At 46.7% G+C, this 18,714-nt stretch overlaps 1 long non-coding RNA gene across 1 annotated transcript; it reads right to left on the reverse strand.

Annotated features, from left to right (window-relative positions):
- Positions 1-603: 603 nt before the first annotated feature.
- LOC148755163 (uncharacterized) lies at positions 604-13,728 on the reverse strand. The gene is made up of 3 exons (XR_016018814.1): positions 13,539-13,728; positions 12,671-12,827; positions 604-658 (listed from the first exon to the last, which is right to left on the reverse strand). It is a non-coding gene; the product is annotated as an uncharacterized LOC148755163 (long non-coding RNA).
- Between the last annotated feature and the right edge of the window lie 4,986 nt (positions 13,729-18,714).

The raw sequence follows: 18,714 nt of genomic DNA on the forward strand, positions 1-18,714 counted from the left end.
TGGGGGAATGTGTGTGAAAGCAACAGACACATGGTAAGTGCACAGCCAGTGGAAACAGGCACCAAGCAAGTTGCTCTGTGTGCTGTCTTGACATGGAGGATTCAGTTTTTCCAGGAAGCAGGGGAGAAGTCAAAGTTTTGCTTTTCTGAAACCAGATGAGCCTTTAGAGCCATCTATTTAAAAAAAGAAAAAAAACCTTTTATTTATTTAAGTGTGTTTTTCCAGGACCCATCAGTTCCAAGTCAAGTAGTTGTTTCAATCCAGTTGTGGCAGGCACAGCTCACGGTGGCCGTGCAGGTTTTGAACTGGTAACCCTGGTCTTACAAGCATCGTACTCTAACCAACTGAGCTAACCAGCTGCCCCCAAGTGCCATCTATTTTTCAACTATGGTTTACTGCTATTAATTAATCAATCGAAAAATGTATTTGAAGAGTTACCAGGTACCAGGCAATGTGCTAGATGCCTGAGATAGAAAGAGGGAAAAGTTTAGGCGGCAGGATCCCTCACTCTATTAGGGAAGCCATTCAACATGTATTTACTGAAAGTCTACTAGGTATAGAGGACAGAGCAATAAACAAAATGGACCAAAAATGCATAGAACCTACCTGAGAGGCTCAAATAAAGGGAGACAGATGCACAGGGGACAGCTAGATCACCCTAAACAGAGAGATGACACTTGAGATCAGTCTTGAAGGACGAGGCAGAATTCACAGGCAGTCAAAAGAGGAAGAGCATTTGAATCAAATTGAACAGCCTTTGCAAAGGCATAGAAGTGTGAAAGAGAACGGTTTGTATGAGGGGAGTCCTTGTGACCCGAGGACTGAGTGGCTGGGCCAGGTGTGTGAAGGGGGAGTCACCAGGAGATGAGGTTGGCAAGGTAGGTCGAAGAAAAACTGTGAAGGGCCCTGGATTGGTTTCCTATTGCAGTTGTAACATATTACTACAAACTTAGTGGCTTAAAACAGTGCACATTTATTATCTTGTATATCTGGAAGTCAGAAATCCAAAATGGATCTTACTGGGCAAAAATCAAGGTGCCCACAGGGATATGTTCCTGGGGGGGGGGGGGGGGCTAGGGGAAAATCCATTTTCTTGCCTCTTCCAACCTCTAAAGGCTGCCTGCATTTCTTGGACTGTAGTTCCTTTCTCCGTCTTCAAAGTCAGCAGCATAGCATCTTCACAATCTCTCTTTCTTTCTCTCTTCCCTTTTCATGAAGTTATATTGGGCCCACCTGGATAATTCAGGCTACTCTCCCCGTCTCAAGATCCCTAACTTAGTCACATCTGCGAAGTCCCTTTTGCTATGTAAGGTAACTTACTCACAGGTCCCGAGGATTAGGAAGTGGACGTTGTAGGATGTAGCCCTTATTCTGCCTACCACACGCCTCTTAAGTAAACCACGTCAGAGACTTAGCCCTGGCTGAGTGGATGGGGCCCTGTTTGTAATGGGCGTTTGGAGAGCTCATCTTGGTGAGCAGATCTTTCAGGACAGAAAAAGAAGATGGAGCTGAGGGGAAATATTTCTTATTTGCTAGTTGGTTGATTTTGTTTTATCTTTTATAATAACATAAAGTATTAAAGTGTGATTTTTGGCTGAGGGAACAAGACAATGGATGAAAAGAGAAATTTAAAGGAATTAAAGATTGCACTAAATACATAATTTTTTTTTTAACTTGAAAAACTCATGCTGGAGGGGTCTCTTCAGCTAGAACACCTCCTTCATTTTCATTCATTCAGCCCAAACTTCTGGCTCTAAGATAAGAATCCCCTACAGGGTATTTCTAAAGGACACTCATCCATTGCCAACTTCAGAAAAGGCAACTTCTTCCTATATATATTATTTTAAATCTTTTTGTATTGTCTTCTTCAAAAATTTGATCTAAAGGTAACTTAAGCCCTCTCATTCTACTGCTATGGTAACATCAAAGCCTGATGATCAGTTTATTTTATGAAACCACCTGGGACACATTCCAGATCAGTGGGAGAACCTCTGGAATTGGAATTGAAGACCCTGGTTCAACTCTCGGCACTCTCGGCTCCTTGGACACACACACACACACACACACACACACACACACACACACCTTGGACAGGTCAGTTATCCTTGTAGCCTTCCTTCCTTTCTGTGGAATTAGAATAATTATAATACCTGCCTGCTTACTTCACTGTTGGTCTGAGAGAACCAGTTGAAATGGTACACAAAGAACTCTGTAATTGGTAAAGCATGGTACAATTATGGGACACTATTATTATTTTTTCATGCCCAGACACTTATTTGGTGATTTTTTTTCCTGAAGATCATACTCTATTCTATCTATAAGTGGGGAAATAAACTTTGGGCAAAGCCGGGTAATTCTTGGCTGGCCATTGGGGAGGAGGAGACGACTGCAACCATTGTTCCCTCTCACTTTCCTCAGAAGTTCCACCCCCAATCCCAGCTCCAATTCACCCTGCAGGGCTCTCTGCTCTCAGGGGCTTACAGTCCCGTGGGGGATGGGAGAAGTGAAGTGACAATTACCATGTGCTGTGGTAAGTGTTGCAGAAGTCATCTGAACCTGTGGAGAGAGCTGATCCCTCCAGAACAGGGAATCTGTCATTGGAGACTGGTGGTCGGGCTGGCTTTTAGAGAAGTAACCAAATGCTGAGTAAAAACAAACCAGCAGTGAATCAAAAAAAGAGGAAAGAAAGGGCACTCCAAGTGGAAGAAACAGCAAATGTAAAGGCCTGGAGGGTTTCAGCAATAAAATAGGTTTGGGAGCCTTGGAAGGGACAGCCAAATTCACAAGGCTGTTGCCTGCTCCCACTTTTATCTCATGGACTTTCCAAAGTCCAAGCCCATCTCAATTTTGAGCTGGCCTGGGTCCTGCAGGCTACATCCCTGCCCTGGAACACAACTCCACATGGTTATCGAACTGGGGCAGCTCCCAACAGTTGGACAATTGACCTTGATTCTTTCTCCATAGAAGCCTTGGGCAGCAGCTTCATCTCCTGGAATACATCTACTTTGTAAACAGCCAGTCTGCCATCAAAGAGTTTCTCACTGAAGGCAATTTTGTTATTAGGAAAAAAAAAAAGCTCCTGTCTCCCCATTCCTCCCCCAACTCCCTGACTTGACTTCACATCATTAGTTTCTTGCTTTGGCAGTTTTATTATGGAAATGACATATTGAAATACAAATTGGGACGGGTACAGTATAATTACTAATACTGCATATTCATTTCCTCCCTTTGTTACTGGTGAGTCCCCATAGAGCCCTCTCACCAGTCACGTCCCAATCCTGTGTGCAGTTAGTGCTTGTCTCGTTTCTTCTGAGGGCCAGGCAGAGCTAAGAAGGGAAACGCAGCCAGAGGAAGTACCTGCCTTCCCTGAGAAGGGCTATTTTTGTGACAATGCTGAGCAGCAGTCCAGGCCTCTGAGGTCCAAGGGCTTCCCAGCTCTCCCCCAGACAAACAGCTTGCAGAAGAGCCAGACACGGGAAGTCCCAGCCAGGGAAGCTTTCTAAAAAATTAAATGCAACAAAAGTACCATTTTCAGGACTCTGAGGGCCGACGGTCCATGCTGACCTATGCTGTCTTCCCAGACCCCTTACCTCTACCCTCAGCATCTCCTCAGGAGAAGGTCACATAAGTTGGTTGGCTGATCACCTGCCTGAGCTGCTCAGTCAGGCGTTCAGTGCTGTGTGCCCTGTCCCACCTCCTTCGATGACCTTGGTTTCTGCCCTTCCCCAGGGGAGTGTCTTGCTGTGAACGCACCTCACTGTGAGGCACGAGTGGCTGAGAGAGTGGGCTCTGGGTTCCAGTGTTGCCTCTGTCACACAATAGTTGTACCACTTTGGGCAAACTTGCTTAATCAAGCTGTAACTCAATGTTCCCATCTATAAACTGGGGCTTCAAGTAGTTTCCATCTCAAAGAGATGTTATGAGGATGAAATGCCTCAATGTAGATAAAGCATGTAGAACAAAACTATTGTATTTCAGATTTATTGCACCGATGGCCTCAATTAATATCCTGTCTGTATATAGCCCTTTGCAATGTAGTCAACAGTGAATCTACTCCTCCAACCCTTGAGTCTGAGTCACCTTGTTTCTTTAACCAGCAGAAGTGACAGTGGGCCAGTTCTGAGCCTAGGCCCCAAGAGGTCTTACTCACTTCTGTTAGAGCCCTGGCTCTGTCATGAGGACAAGCCCAGGCTAGCCTGCAGATGATAAGAGACTACGAGAGGCAGAGATGAGTCAGCCTCATTGTCCCAGCTGAGGCCCCAGACCTGTGAGAAAGCCCAACAATGATCAATGAAGCAACCCACAGGCAACCTTCAGCTGACTACGGGAGCATGAGTGAGGCTATCCCAGACCAGAAGAACCACCTGGCCAACCCACAGGCTCCAGAGCCAACTACATACTTATTACTGCAATGCGCTGCATTTGGGGGTGGTTTGTTATGCAGCAGTAACTAACTGGTGCATACAGTAAGCTATTATTGTACTTTCTCCCTCCTCTAGTACTCACTGTCTATATGTCTTAACCCATTGCCCATCTAGACTAAAGTCTCCAGGAACAGAAAGATAGTAAGGTATCAGGGCAAAAACATAAGCCCTGAAGTCAGACAGAGTTTAAATCCCAGAGTTCAAATACGGCATGTACGAGATAGGACCTTTATCACATGGAAATCACGCCTATCATCTAAGATTATGGTACGAATTGAATAAAGTGATGTCTGGAGAAGAGTCTGATGCCCATATTCTCTTTCTCTTTCCACAGGAAACTCAGGGTCTTGCACATAAAGTAACATTTAATACATGGAGATTGAAATCATAGTTTTCTTGACTAGGTTGAGCTGTTAAGCTCAGCTACCTGATGCTCTGAAGAGGAGGCACACGTCGTAGCTCCATTCAGAAGCACAAAGGAAGTGTTCTCCAATTAGCCAGTGATGATGAGATGCCAATAACAGCAGGAACCCATGGAATTTACTTAGTGTTTGGGAAGCACTTTTACGTACACACTGTTATTTTTTACAATAATTCCGTGGAGGGCCTGAGGATCAGCATTGTCCCCGTTGTACAACCTCCAAAGAAATTGTTGAGGTCAATGGTTTACCTTTTATACACAGTGGGTATGTGGCAGGACTGGGACTCCTAGGGCTCACGCTGCCCCCAATATACCAGTTATTACAGCGCTGAGGGATCAGGCAGCGTCCCGCGAAGGGAACACTAACCTCCGCTTTTCTGCTTATTGAAAGCATACAGCATAAAGTGAAATGTTCCTGATGGCCTGGAAACACAACTCAGACCTCACCTTGGCTCAGCACCGAGGTCTTGGGCATTTTCAGTCCAGGAGCCTTTTTGTTAAGGTGACGAACCTCCTCTTGTCCTCAACACTGCCAGGAAATAAAAGGACCCAGAAGAGTTCTCAAGGAGAACTATCCAAGTCACACGCTGCGGTTGACATATGAGCAGCCAGCCTACTACTCTGAGGTCCTTCCTTTTGCAATTGTTGGGAGGGCCCTCCGCCACCACCATTGGACAATGTGTCCCGGCAGCTGACTCCTTCAAGGGTTAGGGTTAGGGTGCTTCCGGAATAAAAACCATCAACCCCTTTCTCGGAGAACAGTAGGAAGGCAGGGCTGCCCACCTGCAATGCCAGTCAGCACAGGTGAGGATCCTCTCAGCGGGCAGCTTTCTGTCCTGGGTAAGATCCGGGGTTCAGAAGTGGGCATGGGAGATGCAAAATGTCAGAGAAATAGTGAGTATCATTCCTGCCTTCCAGGGGCTCAAAATCCAAATGGGGCCTTCTGGGGAAGCCTTTCTGGGGAAGCCCATCCGGGGAAGCCCTTCTGGGGAAGCCATTTCCAGAAAATTGGTCAAAAGTTGAAGAGCTATTTGTATAAAGATATTTATAGCAGTGTGATTCACAGTGATGAAAATCTGGAAATTGCCCAAATGCCCAATAAAAGAGGATTGGTTAAGCAAATTTTGTTTCATCAAAGTGATGAAATATTACTTTGCTATTAAGAAGGATAATAATGGAGTTTAAGTAGATCCGTGGAAAAGTACGTATGAAATAATATTGAGCAAATTAAGCATGCAAAACAGTTTCCAAGCCTTGGTTACACCTGTGTAAAATCTTACATGCACTGTAGGAATGACTGTGGGAACACATCACAAAATAAAAATAGCAGTTGTTTTAAGGTAAATGGGCATGATTTACCTTTTTGGTCATGTTGGCTTAATATGCAGTAAAAAATCTAGGAAGTAGCCAGAGAGAGACATGCCATCTGGCTTTCAGAACACTGTACAAAACACCAATAGTGCAAATGAGAAGGAAAGAAGTGCCCAGTAGTGGGGGAAGGGGGGAGGGAATTAGGAATAGTTGAGGTTCTTCAAGACTTTGAGTGGCTTAATGATGGATCATCACTGAGCTGTCACTCCCAGGGACAGTTAGCCATACCCCAAAATATGAAGCAGTAGCTATGATGGAATTTCAGACACAGCGCGCTGGGGGAGAGTTTTAGAGTGCAGGGCGCTCTTTTTGGTGTCCTTCAAATACATCAGTAAGTTGGCTGCTTATTCAGCACGTGGAAGGCTGGTCCTCAAACTGCGTTCAAGTGTTTTAGTCTTGTGTTCTAATATAAATAGCACTATTAATGATGACAAAGAACAAAGATGAGCAGTGAGAAGGTGAGCCGGGCACCCAGTTTGCTTCAAAGAAGCCAAGTTTTATCATCAGGATGTTCAATGTCGGATGTATCTGGGGCTTCAAGGGAGGCCCGTGCATGTTTCCCCTCTGAATTCCTTCTCTAGCCAGAGGTGAGTGTCCTAAAATGCACATCCTGAGACATAACCTGTCTGTTCTCAAATTTTATTCTCAGCTGTGCTTTGGAGGCATCCATATGCAGATTCCAGGTCCCCACCACCTGATTCTGATTCAGGCAATGAACTATTTGCCAACCGGCCTGCCACGTGACACCTGTGGTGCTAGGACCATACTTCTTATGAAGCACTGAGTTGAAAGACTTCAATTTCTTTAGACGTGCAAATCCTAACCCAGTCCTTACTTGAAGCTGTATGGGACATTTTCACATTTCAATGGGGGAAACAGGAGGAGGAAGAAGAGCCTAAGGGCACAGGACACTGAGGAAGAGGGGCAGGTCCCGCTCCCCCAGGGGAGAAGCCAAGACCAGAAAGCCAAAGACTTTGTACCCAACTTCACTGATGCCATCTCTGCCACCACTGGCCAAAGCTCTATGATGATCTGCCATCTTGTTATGAAAGGATTGGGGTGTGTGCACACAGGCACTTGTCTGTGAGTTTCGGGGCTCAGGCTGGGACAAGCACAAGAACGGAATGGGGCTGTAGGTGCCTCTATGATCCTCTAACTCTCTCAGGGTGCTCACAGAGATGGAGAGACAGGCTTAAATAAATTATTATAATAAAATAATGAAAAAGTGCCCTAAGAGAGGAATACAAGTATTGTGGGAACCAGGGCAGAGAAGGGAGTGACTAATAACTCTATGTGGGGGTAAGGGGAGGGCGGGGCTGGTAGGATGATTAATTGATGACCTATTAAGGGCCAGGCATGGTAAACAGTAATTTCGTCTTTACAACAACCCTGCAAAAGGAGGCATTATTTTATATGGATGAACATTATCTCAGAAAGATCGCTTGTATTTCAGCATCACACAGTAGTGATCTGGGCACAGCTCTGTCCAATTCTGAACCCTGAGGTGTGATTTCCCCCTAGGATCCACTTGGCTGGATCTTGGGTGAGTCATTTCCTCTCAGGTGCCTCATCTACAAAAGCAGGGTTGGGCTCTTTGTGTGAGATGGGGGTCCTCCCAGCTCAGAACCTTGAGGAGCCTACCAAGGCTTCAAGTGGGGAATCAATAGGCCTGAAAGAGAATGGATATCCTGCTTTCCAAGAGGGACCCTTGTCTTCCAAAGAGGAGTCCTTATGAGACAGGACACCATCCTTCACCCCCACTACCCCCCCCCCCCCCCACTTTCCCTTCTCCTAGGTGTCAGAGTTACTGCTCTTAGACCCAGGCGGGAGGGAGGTGAGCATGGACTTTCCAAACCAGGAATATTTCAGCAAGTTGCAGCAAACTCGCCAGGGGAACAGGATAAGAGTTTTTTTGTGTGTTTTTTCTGGTTTCATATTTTGACTCTGATCTCCCATCTCTGTTAGAAAGTTGACTGATCCTCAGTGCAGTGTGGGGGTAGAGGAAGGCTTCTTTGTCAGAAGTGAAAAACAAAAACGAAAACTGGTGGCCCCAGCAGCCCACAGCAGCTACACAATAAATGGGCTGGGAGGAAAGCAGCAAGGCGGGACCCTCTCGGGGCAGCCCTGGGAGGACCACACATGAAGCTTTACCTCCCATAGCTCAAATGCAAACTGAAGGAAACTCAGCCCTGGCTGTGCCAAGTCCCTAGCCCAAGGCTGTCAGGAAAAGATTCCTTCTCTCTCCCTCCCGCAATCTCCCAAGTCACCAGAAAACCTCTTCTGCAAAGCCACACCCATTCCTGTCCCAGGGACAGGCCTGCACATGGGCACCCAAGGTCTCCTGCTGCAAGCTCAGAGCAAAGGACATGGAGGCTGATCATCTGTTTCCTGGAGTAGCAGCCATGAGCAGAACACAGGGTCACAGGGCTCAAGGGACAGCCCCAGGTGGCATCACTCCAACAGCTTTACACAAGCAGCTGCTTTGGGTTGGGGACAGTAGTGGCAGAGCCCCAACCCTTGGTCCAGAATTTTGTCTCTATCCATGGACACACAGCTGCTCTAACCTCCCCAGCCAGCCCGCAGGCTCTAGATGACCCCATGTGATGCTTTGACACCCAGATGTTAGACCAAATATTTCCCAGCTGTGGAAATAGGCAAACTGACTGTGGCTGGTCAAAGGGAGGGGGACGGGAAGGTGGAGGTGAACAAAGCAAAAGACACCTCACATTTGTACCATTTCCCACACAGCTAGAGAGTAGCTTTAGCTTCTACCAGTAACAGTGGCAAAGGCTTGCTAGATACTTTTATATGGGTTCTCTTATTGATTTCTCAAAGGAACCAAGTGAGGTGTATACAAGTTATTATCCCTTTTTTGCAGGTGAACAAACTGAGGCTTAGAAAGGTTACATGGTGGAGGCAAGATTAGCACCAGGGCAATCTGGCCCCAGAGCCTCTGCTCTCAACCACTACACCCAGGGGAGGATACTGGGCTCTCCTTAGACTTGTAAAAAAATCCACAGTGGCCTCCATCTCATGATGACCAGTCAATGGGAAGCTTTCAGGGGCCCTTCTCCCTCCTGGGAAAAGAGGGAGCAATTACTCCAGAGATCATGGGGCACACGTGGACTCCAATGGGAGGCTAGAGGTGGGGAGGGAGCCTGTTCAGCACAGGGAGGTCACTTGGGATCCAGTCACCTTGGCTTGCCAGCTGCTGCAGGCCCCTTGCATGCTGATCCCAGGGAGAGCCTAGGTCCCTGGGCCCTTTCTTTCGGCACCTCACTCTCCTCCAACACATTCTAAAGCTAAGTTGTGCTAATGAGCTATTGGCTGCCACTAAGTTACCTGTTCCCTTCTTTGGGTCACATACCTTTTTACAGGGTCCTTCTGGAAGTAAAGATGTGAAGTGTTGGGGGTTTGGGGCACTACCGGAGGTCTGAGGGAAGATCTCTGCCTCTTCCTCAAATTGAACCTGGGACGTTGCCACTCAGCCTGGAGGATTCTCACATTCAAGGGGCAGAAAAACCTTGTAGGGGTGAGGGAAATTAAGTGGGGTGTGGCCAAGATATTGAAACAACGTAAGTATCATAGACAGAGGAATAGGTAAAGAAAATACAGTCTGTTGTGTATATACAGTGTATATATATAGATATAATATTATAGGCTATATATTTCATATAACATATGTGTGTATGTATATAGTATATATAATATATATTATATGTATACTATTATATATTTTATGTATAATATTAGATGTATGTGTATATATATATATATATATATATATATATATATATATACCCATATACACAATGGAATATTATTCAGCCTTTAAAAAAAGGAAATCTGGGCCGGCCTGGTGGCTCAGGCAGTTGGAGCTCCGTGCTCCTAACACGGAAGGCTGCCAGTTCGATTCCCACCTGGGCCAGTGGTCTCTCAACCACAAGATTGCTGGCTTGACTCCCGCAAGGGACGGTGGACTGTGCCCCCTGCAACTAACAATGGCAACTGGACCTGGAGCTGAGCTGCGCCCTCCACAACTACAATTGAAAGGACAACAACTTGACTTGGAAAAAATCCTGGAAGTACACACTGTTCCCCAATAAAGTTCTTTTCCCCTTCCCCAATAAAATCTTAAAAAAAAAAAAAAAGAAAAGGAAATCCTGTCACCTGAGACAACATGGATGAACCTGGATGGCATTATACTAATTGAAATAAGCCAGACATGGAAAGACAAATACTGCATGATCTCACTTGTATGTGGAATCTAAAAAAAAAAAGTCAAAGTCATAGTAATAGAAAGTAAAGGTGATTTTCAGGATCTGTGGTTCGGAGGAAATAGGGAGATGTTGTTCGAAAGGTATAAACTTTCAGTTATATGATGAATGAGTTTTGGAGATCTAATGTACAGTAAGTATGGTGATTACAGTTTAAAGTACTGTATTGTACACTTGAAATTTGCTGAGAGAGATCTCAAGTATTCTCATCATATAAAGACAACTGTGAGCTGATGGGTATGTTAGTTTGATTGTGGTCACCACTTCACAGTGTACATGTATAGAAAACATCTCATTGTACACCTTAAATAAATATGACATATTCGTTAATCACACTTCAATAAAGCTAGAAAGAAAAAAAATGGTGTGTGGTATCTGCCTAAAGGGCTGTCACAAAAAAGATGGGGAAGAGGGTTTTCAGAGGGCAGAGAAAGTAGTAGGAGGCAAGTGTCAGCTTAACACAAGAAAGAATGCCAGACTATTTTCTCTTGTTAGTGTTATTATTCTCACAGCTGCCATTTATTGAGGAGAGTGTCAAGCATTATGCTAAGTACTTTTATCTACACCAGTTTAAGTAAACCTCCTGATCACCTGGGAAGTAGATGCCTGCAGTTCATTAGTGTCCCTACACCACAGATGAGAAATTAAGCTCAGTGAACTTAAGTAACTGGTTAAACGTGGCTGAGTTAGCATCTAGAAAAGCTGAGGTCCCTACCCACATGTGGCTTCAAAGTCCACACTCAATCATTAAGTCCATCCTCTCCCTGCCCCTCGAGAGGGGATGGTGAGTTCCCCATTCCCAGAGGTATTCAAGAGATGCTGTAACATGCCTGATCACAGGAATCTCCTGAGCTGCTCTTCAACATCCAGCTCCCCAGGCCTCACCCCAGAACCACAGCTGAATCTCTGGGGAGAGCCCCAGAGTCTGTTTTAGGCAAGCGCTAAGCAAGACCTGGGAGTCCTGCACTGAGAGGAACCTGGACCCGATGCCCTCTCAGGGCTCCCCACTCCTGTGTGGCCTGAGATTTGGTGTTTCTATTTTTAGGCAGTTCCTCCCTAAACCAAGGTGTCAGACTTTCTGGCACCTTCTGATGGCTCCAGGGCACCTGAGCTGTCTTTAGAGCCCGCCCTGATGCCCCAGAGATACGTGGAGCCCTGGGAGCCAGGGGAAGAAAGCAGAGGAAGCCAGGTTTGCTGAGTGGAAGAGAGGGGATGAAAGGGAGAAGGCCTTTCATTTCCAGCTCTGAGGTGCGTTCACTGATTCTCTCCACACCAGGCCAACAGTGAGAGCCTGTCCTCGCAGCAACCAGCCGTTGCAGAGGAGAGGTTACCCCTTATCAGAGAGCATGAATGGAGGGAAGGAGGTTTCCGTGGACCGTTTTTCCCACTGCTTTCGGGGGACGGAGATGGCTTTTTGGGATACGAGTAGAGGAGATACTGTAGAGACATCCTGTCTCCTTGGAACCCCTGCAGCACCAAAATGATGGGAGTGCTTGCTGAGCCTGAGTGCTGGCTTTGTGGGCTCCCCCATGCAGCCTCTCAGGTAATCCTCATGAAAGTCTCTTGAAATAAGTAACAGTGATCGCTCCCATTTCACAGATGAGTTAATCAGCTTAGAGAGGGGAGGCTACTTGTCCCCAGCCCCACCTTCCCTGGCAGAGCCTTCAGACCACCACTTTCCTAAACACCCACTGTGTTGCCTCTCAGGCCCCCAGAGAATTCAGTGTTTCCTAACCTCCTTTTGAATCGTTGACTTTTGAAGATGTGCCAAAAGCTGTTATTTTGTTATTAACAGTTAATGTTCAGCAATGTTTACATTAGAACATGGGCCAAGTACTGTTCTAGGTGCCTTCTATGTACTGTGTTCATTTAATCCTACCGACAACCCTAAAGGGTATTCTCATTCTCCCCATTTAACAGATGAGAAAACAGAGCCTCAGAGAGGCTGAGTGACTTGTGTCAACAGTTATAAACTGGTATAGCCATGCTTTATACTCAGTAAGTCAGACTCCAAAGTCTGTATCATTACCCGTTTTATACATATATACATATACAGGCATACCTTGCTTTCTTGTACTTTGCTTTATCACACTTCATGGGTGTCACCTTTTTTACAAATTGAAGGCAAGACCCTCCACCAGCAAAAAGGTTGGGACTTGCTTTATTGCGATACTCACTTTATTACGGTGGTCTGGAACGGACCCTGCGCTAGCTCTGATGTATGCCTCCACGGCCTTATTCCAGAGAAGCGCACACACATCCACAACCGTGCACCCAACCTCAGGGGATTTGAGGCTCTCCTGAAATCCTCTTTTGCAGTCCCGTTTACAATACCTAAGGATTAATTAAAAAAAAAAAAAAAAAAAAACCTGAAAACAAAGATTTGGCTTTATGCTTCCAGGAAGACCATGCACTAGACATTAGACCGAGGGAGCACAGTCCTGGGCCTTGGGCGGGGCTGCTCTGAAGCTTCCCTTCCCCCTTCGCCAACCCCACACCTTTCTTCCTGAGTGACCCGTGCTATTGGGCAGCTCCATCTCACACCTGCCCCCTTGCCCTGAAACAGCTGGGCCTCCATTTGCCTTTCTGGTGGGGTACGAGCCGGGGTGGAGTTCAGGAGGACATCTGGGAGTGGGGCAGGTGAAGGAAGCGCTGCAACTAGATCTCAGGGGTCTTACATTTCAGTTTACAGCCGAATCACCTGTCAAAGCTGATTCCCACCCCCAAGGATACTGTTGGCGTCCATCTGAAGTGTTTTAAGTAAAAGTCTCAGGTGTTCCTGATGAGGTGGCCCGTTGACCAAGACTAACCAAGGTCAGAGTCCACCTTATTCTCCCCGCTGGCAGTTGCAGGCAAGCTGAGGACTCTTGGTTAATCCTCCTCCCGCCTGGGCAATGACATCGCGGAGAATCCCAGAGGGGCGGGGCTCCTGGGTTTGTCCGCGGGGCCGGGAAGAGGAGCTAGTCCCTGGAACTCCCTCCCGGCTGCTTCCTCCCTGACGCTGAGCACGTCGTCCAGAGCTCAGTCCGCCGCCCTTTCTCTCACCTGCAGGTGCAGCCACTCGCTGGCCTTTACCGAGCCTCCTGCTGAGTCTCTGCTCTGAGCTGTGAGGGACACAAGCCTGAATTTGACATAGTTCCTGGCCTCAAGGGACCCAGAGTCTAGTTGAGACAGTGGGCGAATCAAGTGAAAAATGTCAGTGAACCTGGGGCATTTGAAGTCAAGGACTGTGGGAGCCAGAGCTCAGCCCAGAGGGCAGGGCAGCAGAGTGTCGTGGGGGGAGGGGGTGATTTCCGGCGAGAGGCGGGGGTGAGTGCTGGTTGGGGGCATAGAGGCCACTGCAGGGGAACTGGGAAGTGGAGTGTCTAACTGACCCGGTTTGCCCCTATCAGGGGTCAGGGGTTCCCAGGATGCAGGACTTTCAGTGAAAGTCCTGGGCAAATTCTACATGGAAGGCAGGTTGAGGTCACCTGCAGAAGGCTCCAAGTGCTCCCCGGAGGCACAGAAGAGCCACCTGAAATCTTCATGACACTGAGACTCTCACTCCACCCAGGGGGAGGTGAAAGAAAGCTGGGAAGTCTGGAGGTTTGGGGACCCACTTCTGAACACTCCAGGCTCTTTCACAAACCTTGAAAGGTCTCTTGATACACACAAAGGACTGGCCCAGATCACCTCAAGTTTCAAGTAAACAGATGAGTTAACACTATAAGAAGCAGTAGGAGTGGTGACTAAATCAGTTTTGAATTGAGCTCTTACTCTCCGTCAGGACTGTGATAAATGTCTAATGGAGACTGTGTCATTTAATCCCTGTAACTTCTCCATGAGGCAGATTTTATTACCCCCAGTGGACAGAGGCACAGAGGGGGCAGGTCACCTGCCCAAAGTCACACAGCTAGTCAATGACTGAGCTGGGACAGCACACTTTAATTGAGGAATAAATAAAGATTCACAGGATGTTTCTTCTCATTGGTCAGTGCAACACTCCCCAAAGTTTTAAACAATACTCACCTGACACAGAGAATTAGAACCAGAAGGAGGAAATGACTTAGTTCAAGGCACAACGATAAAAAAAGAAAAAGAAAAATCCAACAGCTGGAGACAAAGTCAAAATAAGTCTTCAGACATGAAGTTGCTTTCTGAATGTCTAAATGTCAAAACCAAGAAGCTGAAGCCCCACAAGCTTGTTTTCCCAGGAGAAAGGTACTTTCTGGTTGGGGCTCTAAGCAGTGTCGGAAAAAGGAATAAAAGATCGGTTGCATTTCTGGAGCTCAGTGAATAACAATGGGGGCCTCTGTCATTCTCTGGGTCCAGCAAGGTGACACTGCTAATCCTAACATCTATCCCACAATCACAGGGCCAGAGAGAGGCCCCTGTCCCCAGAGCCCTTACCAGAGAGTCACCCAGGTTCAGTGGGAAGATGGGGGCAACCCTCACGTGGCAGTTTCCCCTCTATTGGGTCGAGGAGCTGCGCAGCAGTGATTTTCGAACTTTCTGCCGACAACCCACAATAAGAAACATTTTCTGTCACAACCCAGCTTGTACATGCCTGTATATGTGTCTCAGGAAACAATACTTACTTGTATTAAATGCAGTGCACTCTGTTATTTTCTATTCTATCCGAATTCATTTGTTTTAAAGCTGGTTTTGAGCCGCTAAATTGATTTCACTACCCACTAATGGTTTATGATCCACAGTTTAAAAACACCTAGCACTGTGAGCAGGGAAACCGAATAGGATGTGTTAATGACAGGAATTTAGATTGCAGTCATTATCTCTACCACTGTGCCTTTGAATAGTGTTTTGTGTCTACCCTACTTTCATCTAATCAGCATTTTTCAAAGAGTCTTCCATGGATTACTTTTATTCTGGGAGATTTGGATAGATTTCCTTCAAAGTGGTTCTGTGGTCAGATAAATTTGAGAAACGATATATACTATAGCCACACCTGACATGTCACAATGCATTGAGCATGTTCAAGGCTCTGAGAAGGTCTGCACTGAAGGGCCTGATTCACTCTGTTTACCCAGCCTTTTTTTTTTTTTTTTTTTTTAAACCACAGAGCCATTTACTCCCTTATGGGATCACTGGTATTCCCCATAAACCACCCAGGGCCTGGCTGCTTCACATTCTTCGTGATCCTCACCCTGTCTCTGTGAGGCCAGCGGGGCGGGTATTATGGGTATACTGCTGGCACAGAGAGTTCCCCTACTTGTTTGGTTTCCCACATCCAGTTGGGGCCGAGCTGGGCCAGAGCCACGCCTCCTGACTCTCTCTCAGATGGGGAGCCCTCAGCAGTCCCGTGGGCTCCGGAAGGGCCACTTCCCTGAAGGGCTGAAGCCACACCTCCACCCTGAGCTGTATTCAGGGACAGTGGCAGGGTGCCAAGTGTCCCAGGAGTTCAAAGCTCAGCCTGAAGAACCTTTAGCTTCTCAGCCTCCCTAGAGGTAAAAAGGGGACAGAGACCTTGTCCTCCCCTCCTCTCCACTCCTGAACAGGCATTAAGTAGCTCACACAGCAATTCTGCCTACAGATTAACCACCCACTCCCATGACTTCCAGCGCCTGCTCTGGTTCAGGCATCCTGGGCTGGGGAACGCATGCTCAGGTTTGTGATACAACTCTGCTGGTTTCTTTTATTAGTTTTTTGGAACATGTCATTTATTCTTTTGATACAAAAGAAACACAGGAATATATAATAAAAAAATTTCTCTCCTAAAAAAAAAATTTCTTTCCTATCCCAGTTGTCAAATTACCCAGTTCCTCCGCAGAGTCAACCAATTGCACCAGTTTCTAGTATCTGTGCATCTGCAAAGAAAGATATGTATTAAACCCACCCCCAGCCACATTAGATGTTAAACACAAATTAACATACTCTGCCCTTACTTTTTAACGTAATGGTGGATTTGGAAATGTTCCCTATTAGTACACAAAGAGCTTTCCTACCCTTTTTTACTGCTGTATCTATTATGTCCCTTTGTGGAGTCATCATCATGTATTTAACTCACTTCCCATTGATAAACATGAATTATTCCCAGTGTTTTCTATGAGACGTGATGCTGCGGTGGATAATTGTGTATCTAAGTCGTTGTGCACACTGGTGAGGGTGTGCGTAGGATAAAGTCCTAGAAGTGGACTCAGGAAACATGGGGTGTCGTTCTGCCCTGTCTTAAATGGGCTCTGTGACCTTAGGTAAGGCACGGGCCTCAGGCCTCACCCAAGTCTGTCCCCACCTTTGTAAAATCAGGATGTTGGAGCACACGATGTGGGGTCCCACCAGCTTGCTTCTTCATGATTCTGATGTGTGTTCTCTGTGTTTTCCAGTGGTGGGTAAGGGCAGCCCTGAACTGTCCCTACTGTCTTGTCTCTGTCTATTCTGGAGAGACTTCTCATTTATGCAGTCGCTGGTTAGGAACGGGTCTTTGGCCTTATTCTTTGGGAGAAGCCAACGGAACTGTGTGACTTGCCTCTATTATCTTGCTCCACAAAAATAGGATCTCCACGTGGGCTGGGATTCAGTGGGTGTCACTCACTGCTGTATCCCAGTGTCCAGAGCAGCACTGTTCAATAAAAATATGAAGTGAGGCAACAAAAATGAGACACCGTTGCAAATGGCGGCACTAAATGGCGAAAATCTGGAACACAGACAACACCAAATGCTGGTGAGGGTGTGAAGCAGCCGGAACTCCCATTCATTGCTGATGGGAATGTAGTGCTCCCGTTTAGAACAAGCCCGTCATGAGAGTGCCTTTCAGAAAGGCGATTTGGTGGGAAGGGCAGAAATAAGAGATGGCTGAGTTTTGGGAGCTGAAGCCCTACTCAGTGCTGCACTCCACATGCCAGGGAAAGAAGAAAAATAATAACTAAGATTCAAGACTCGTTGAGAGGTAACCTCATCTAAGTCTTTACATGCAACACTCCGTTTAATCTTCAAAACAAGACCCTATGAGGAAGGCACTCTTAATTACTTCTTTAGAGGTGAGAAAATGGAGGCTCACAGAGACTGAGCTGCCTGAAGTCTCGCAACTCAGCAGAGCCAAACTTCTGGCAGGTGTGCTCGGTTCCATTCTGCCCTTTTCCCTCCCAGACCATTTCTCACCACTGGATGCACTCACTGTACTCTGGAGGAGTCCGGACACAAATTAAAATATGTGGTAGCTAGAAAGTTCAGCAGAAAGGAGCAAGATGCTTGTTGGGTAGGTGTATGGAGTGGTTCTGGGTGGAATACTATCAGGGAGAGGTATGAGGGGGACAAACAGAGGAAAAAGAAGTGGTTCTTTGTGGTAGTGCCTCTGTATCATTTACAAGCCCTACAACCAACCCAGTTCCGTCCTGCTGAATTGCCAGCCTGCTTTGCTTGCCCCAGAATGCTCTCCCATCCTCTCAGAGAGACTCTGATACAGCAGATATTCCTTAGCACCTAAGAATCAGGAGTAGATATCATTTTCTGACGAGGAAACCAAGGCTCAGAGACATTAAATAACTTGTCTCAAGTTATCACACAGCAAATAAGTTGCAAGGCTGAGATTCAAACTTCTTTTTGGACTCCCAGTCCAGTGCTTTTCCCCCCTATCATAGTGATTCTTAATTTGGGACAGACTGTGTGTCCGTGGAAGATTCTGATGACAGCTATCTTCCCCGTGTCTCCAGTGAGCGTCATGCATGAGTGTATGTGTTGGGGGCTCATTCACAATGCTACGATTTTAGGGCAGTGCTCAGACCCGAGTGAACATGCCTTGCTTTGCTCATGGTTTGTGGGACCCCCTCATAGAAGCAGCAGTGTCACAAGAACTTATTAACACCTCTTAAAGACAAAGACAACTTAAAAGAGCTGGTTTATCACAGAGATGGGTCCCTTCTTCACAGGCCCCAGGGGGGCCCGGAAACCATCAAAAGCTGAGGCTGGGAAACCCGGCTTCCTGCTTCTGGCCTCAATTCCCCACCACCATCACCACCATGACCACTAAAAATAAGGCCAAACCCAGCACATGCCCTCCCCAAGCCACCCTCCTTGTGATTTATCTCCCTGCTTCCTGTTGATCTTGAAAGTTGTTTTATTTCACAGCCTCTGACTTCTGTTCACAGCCCACTGGGTCTTCCCCAGCTTGAGAGGAAACAACAGTTAAAAAAGAAAGACCAATAGAAAGTGGAAGGTGGGGAACAGCAGGGTACTGAGAGGTAACATCCGGCCTGTCTTCATCTACTTTGCTGGGAAGGTATGGACC

The sequence above is a fragment of the Rhinolophus sinicus genome, chromosome 15 (assembly GCF_057876585.1).
Source record: "Rhinolophus sinicus isolate RSI-liver-muscle chromosome 15, RSI-T2T, whole genome shotgun sequence".
Taxonomy (NCBI): Eukaryota; Metazoa; Chordata; class Mammalia; order Chiroptera; family Rhinolophidae; genus Rhinolophus; species Rhinolophus sinicus.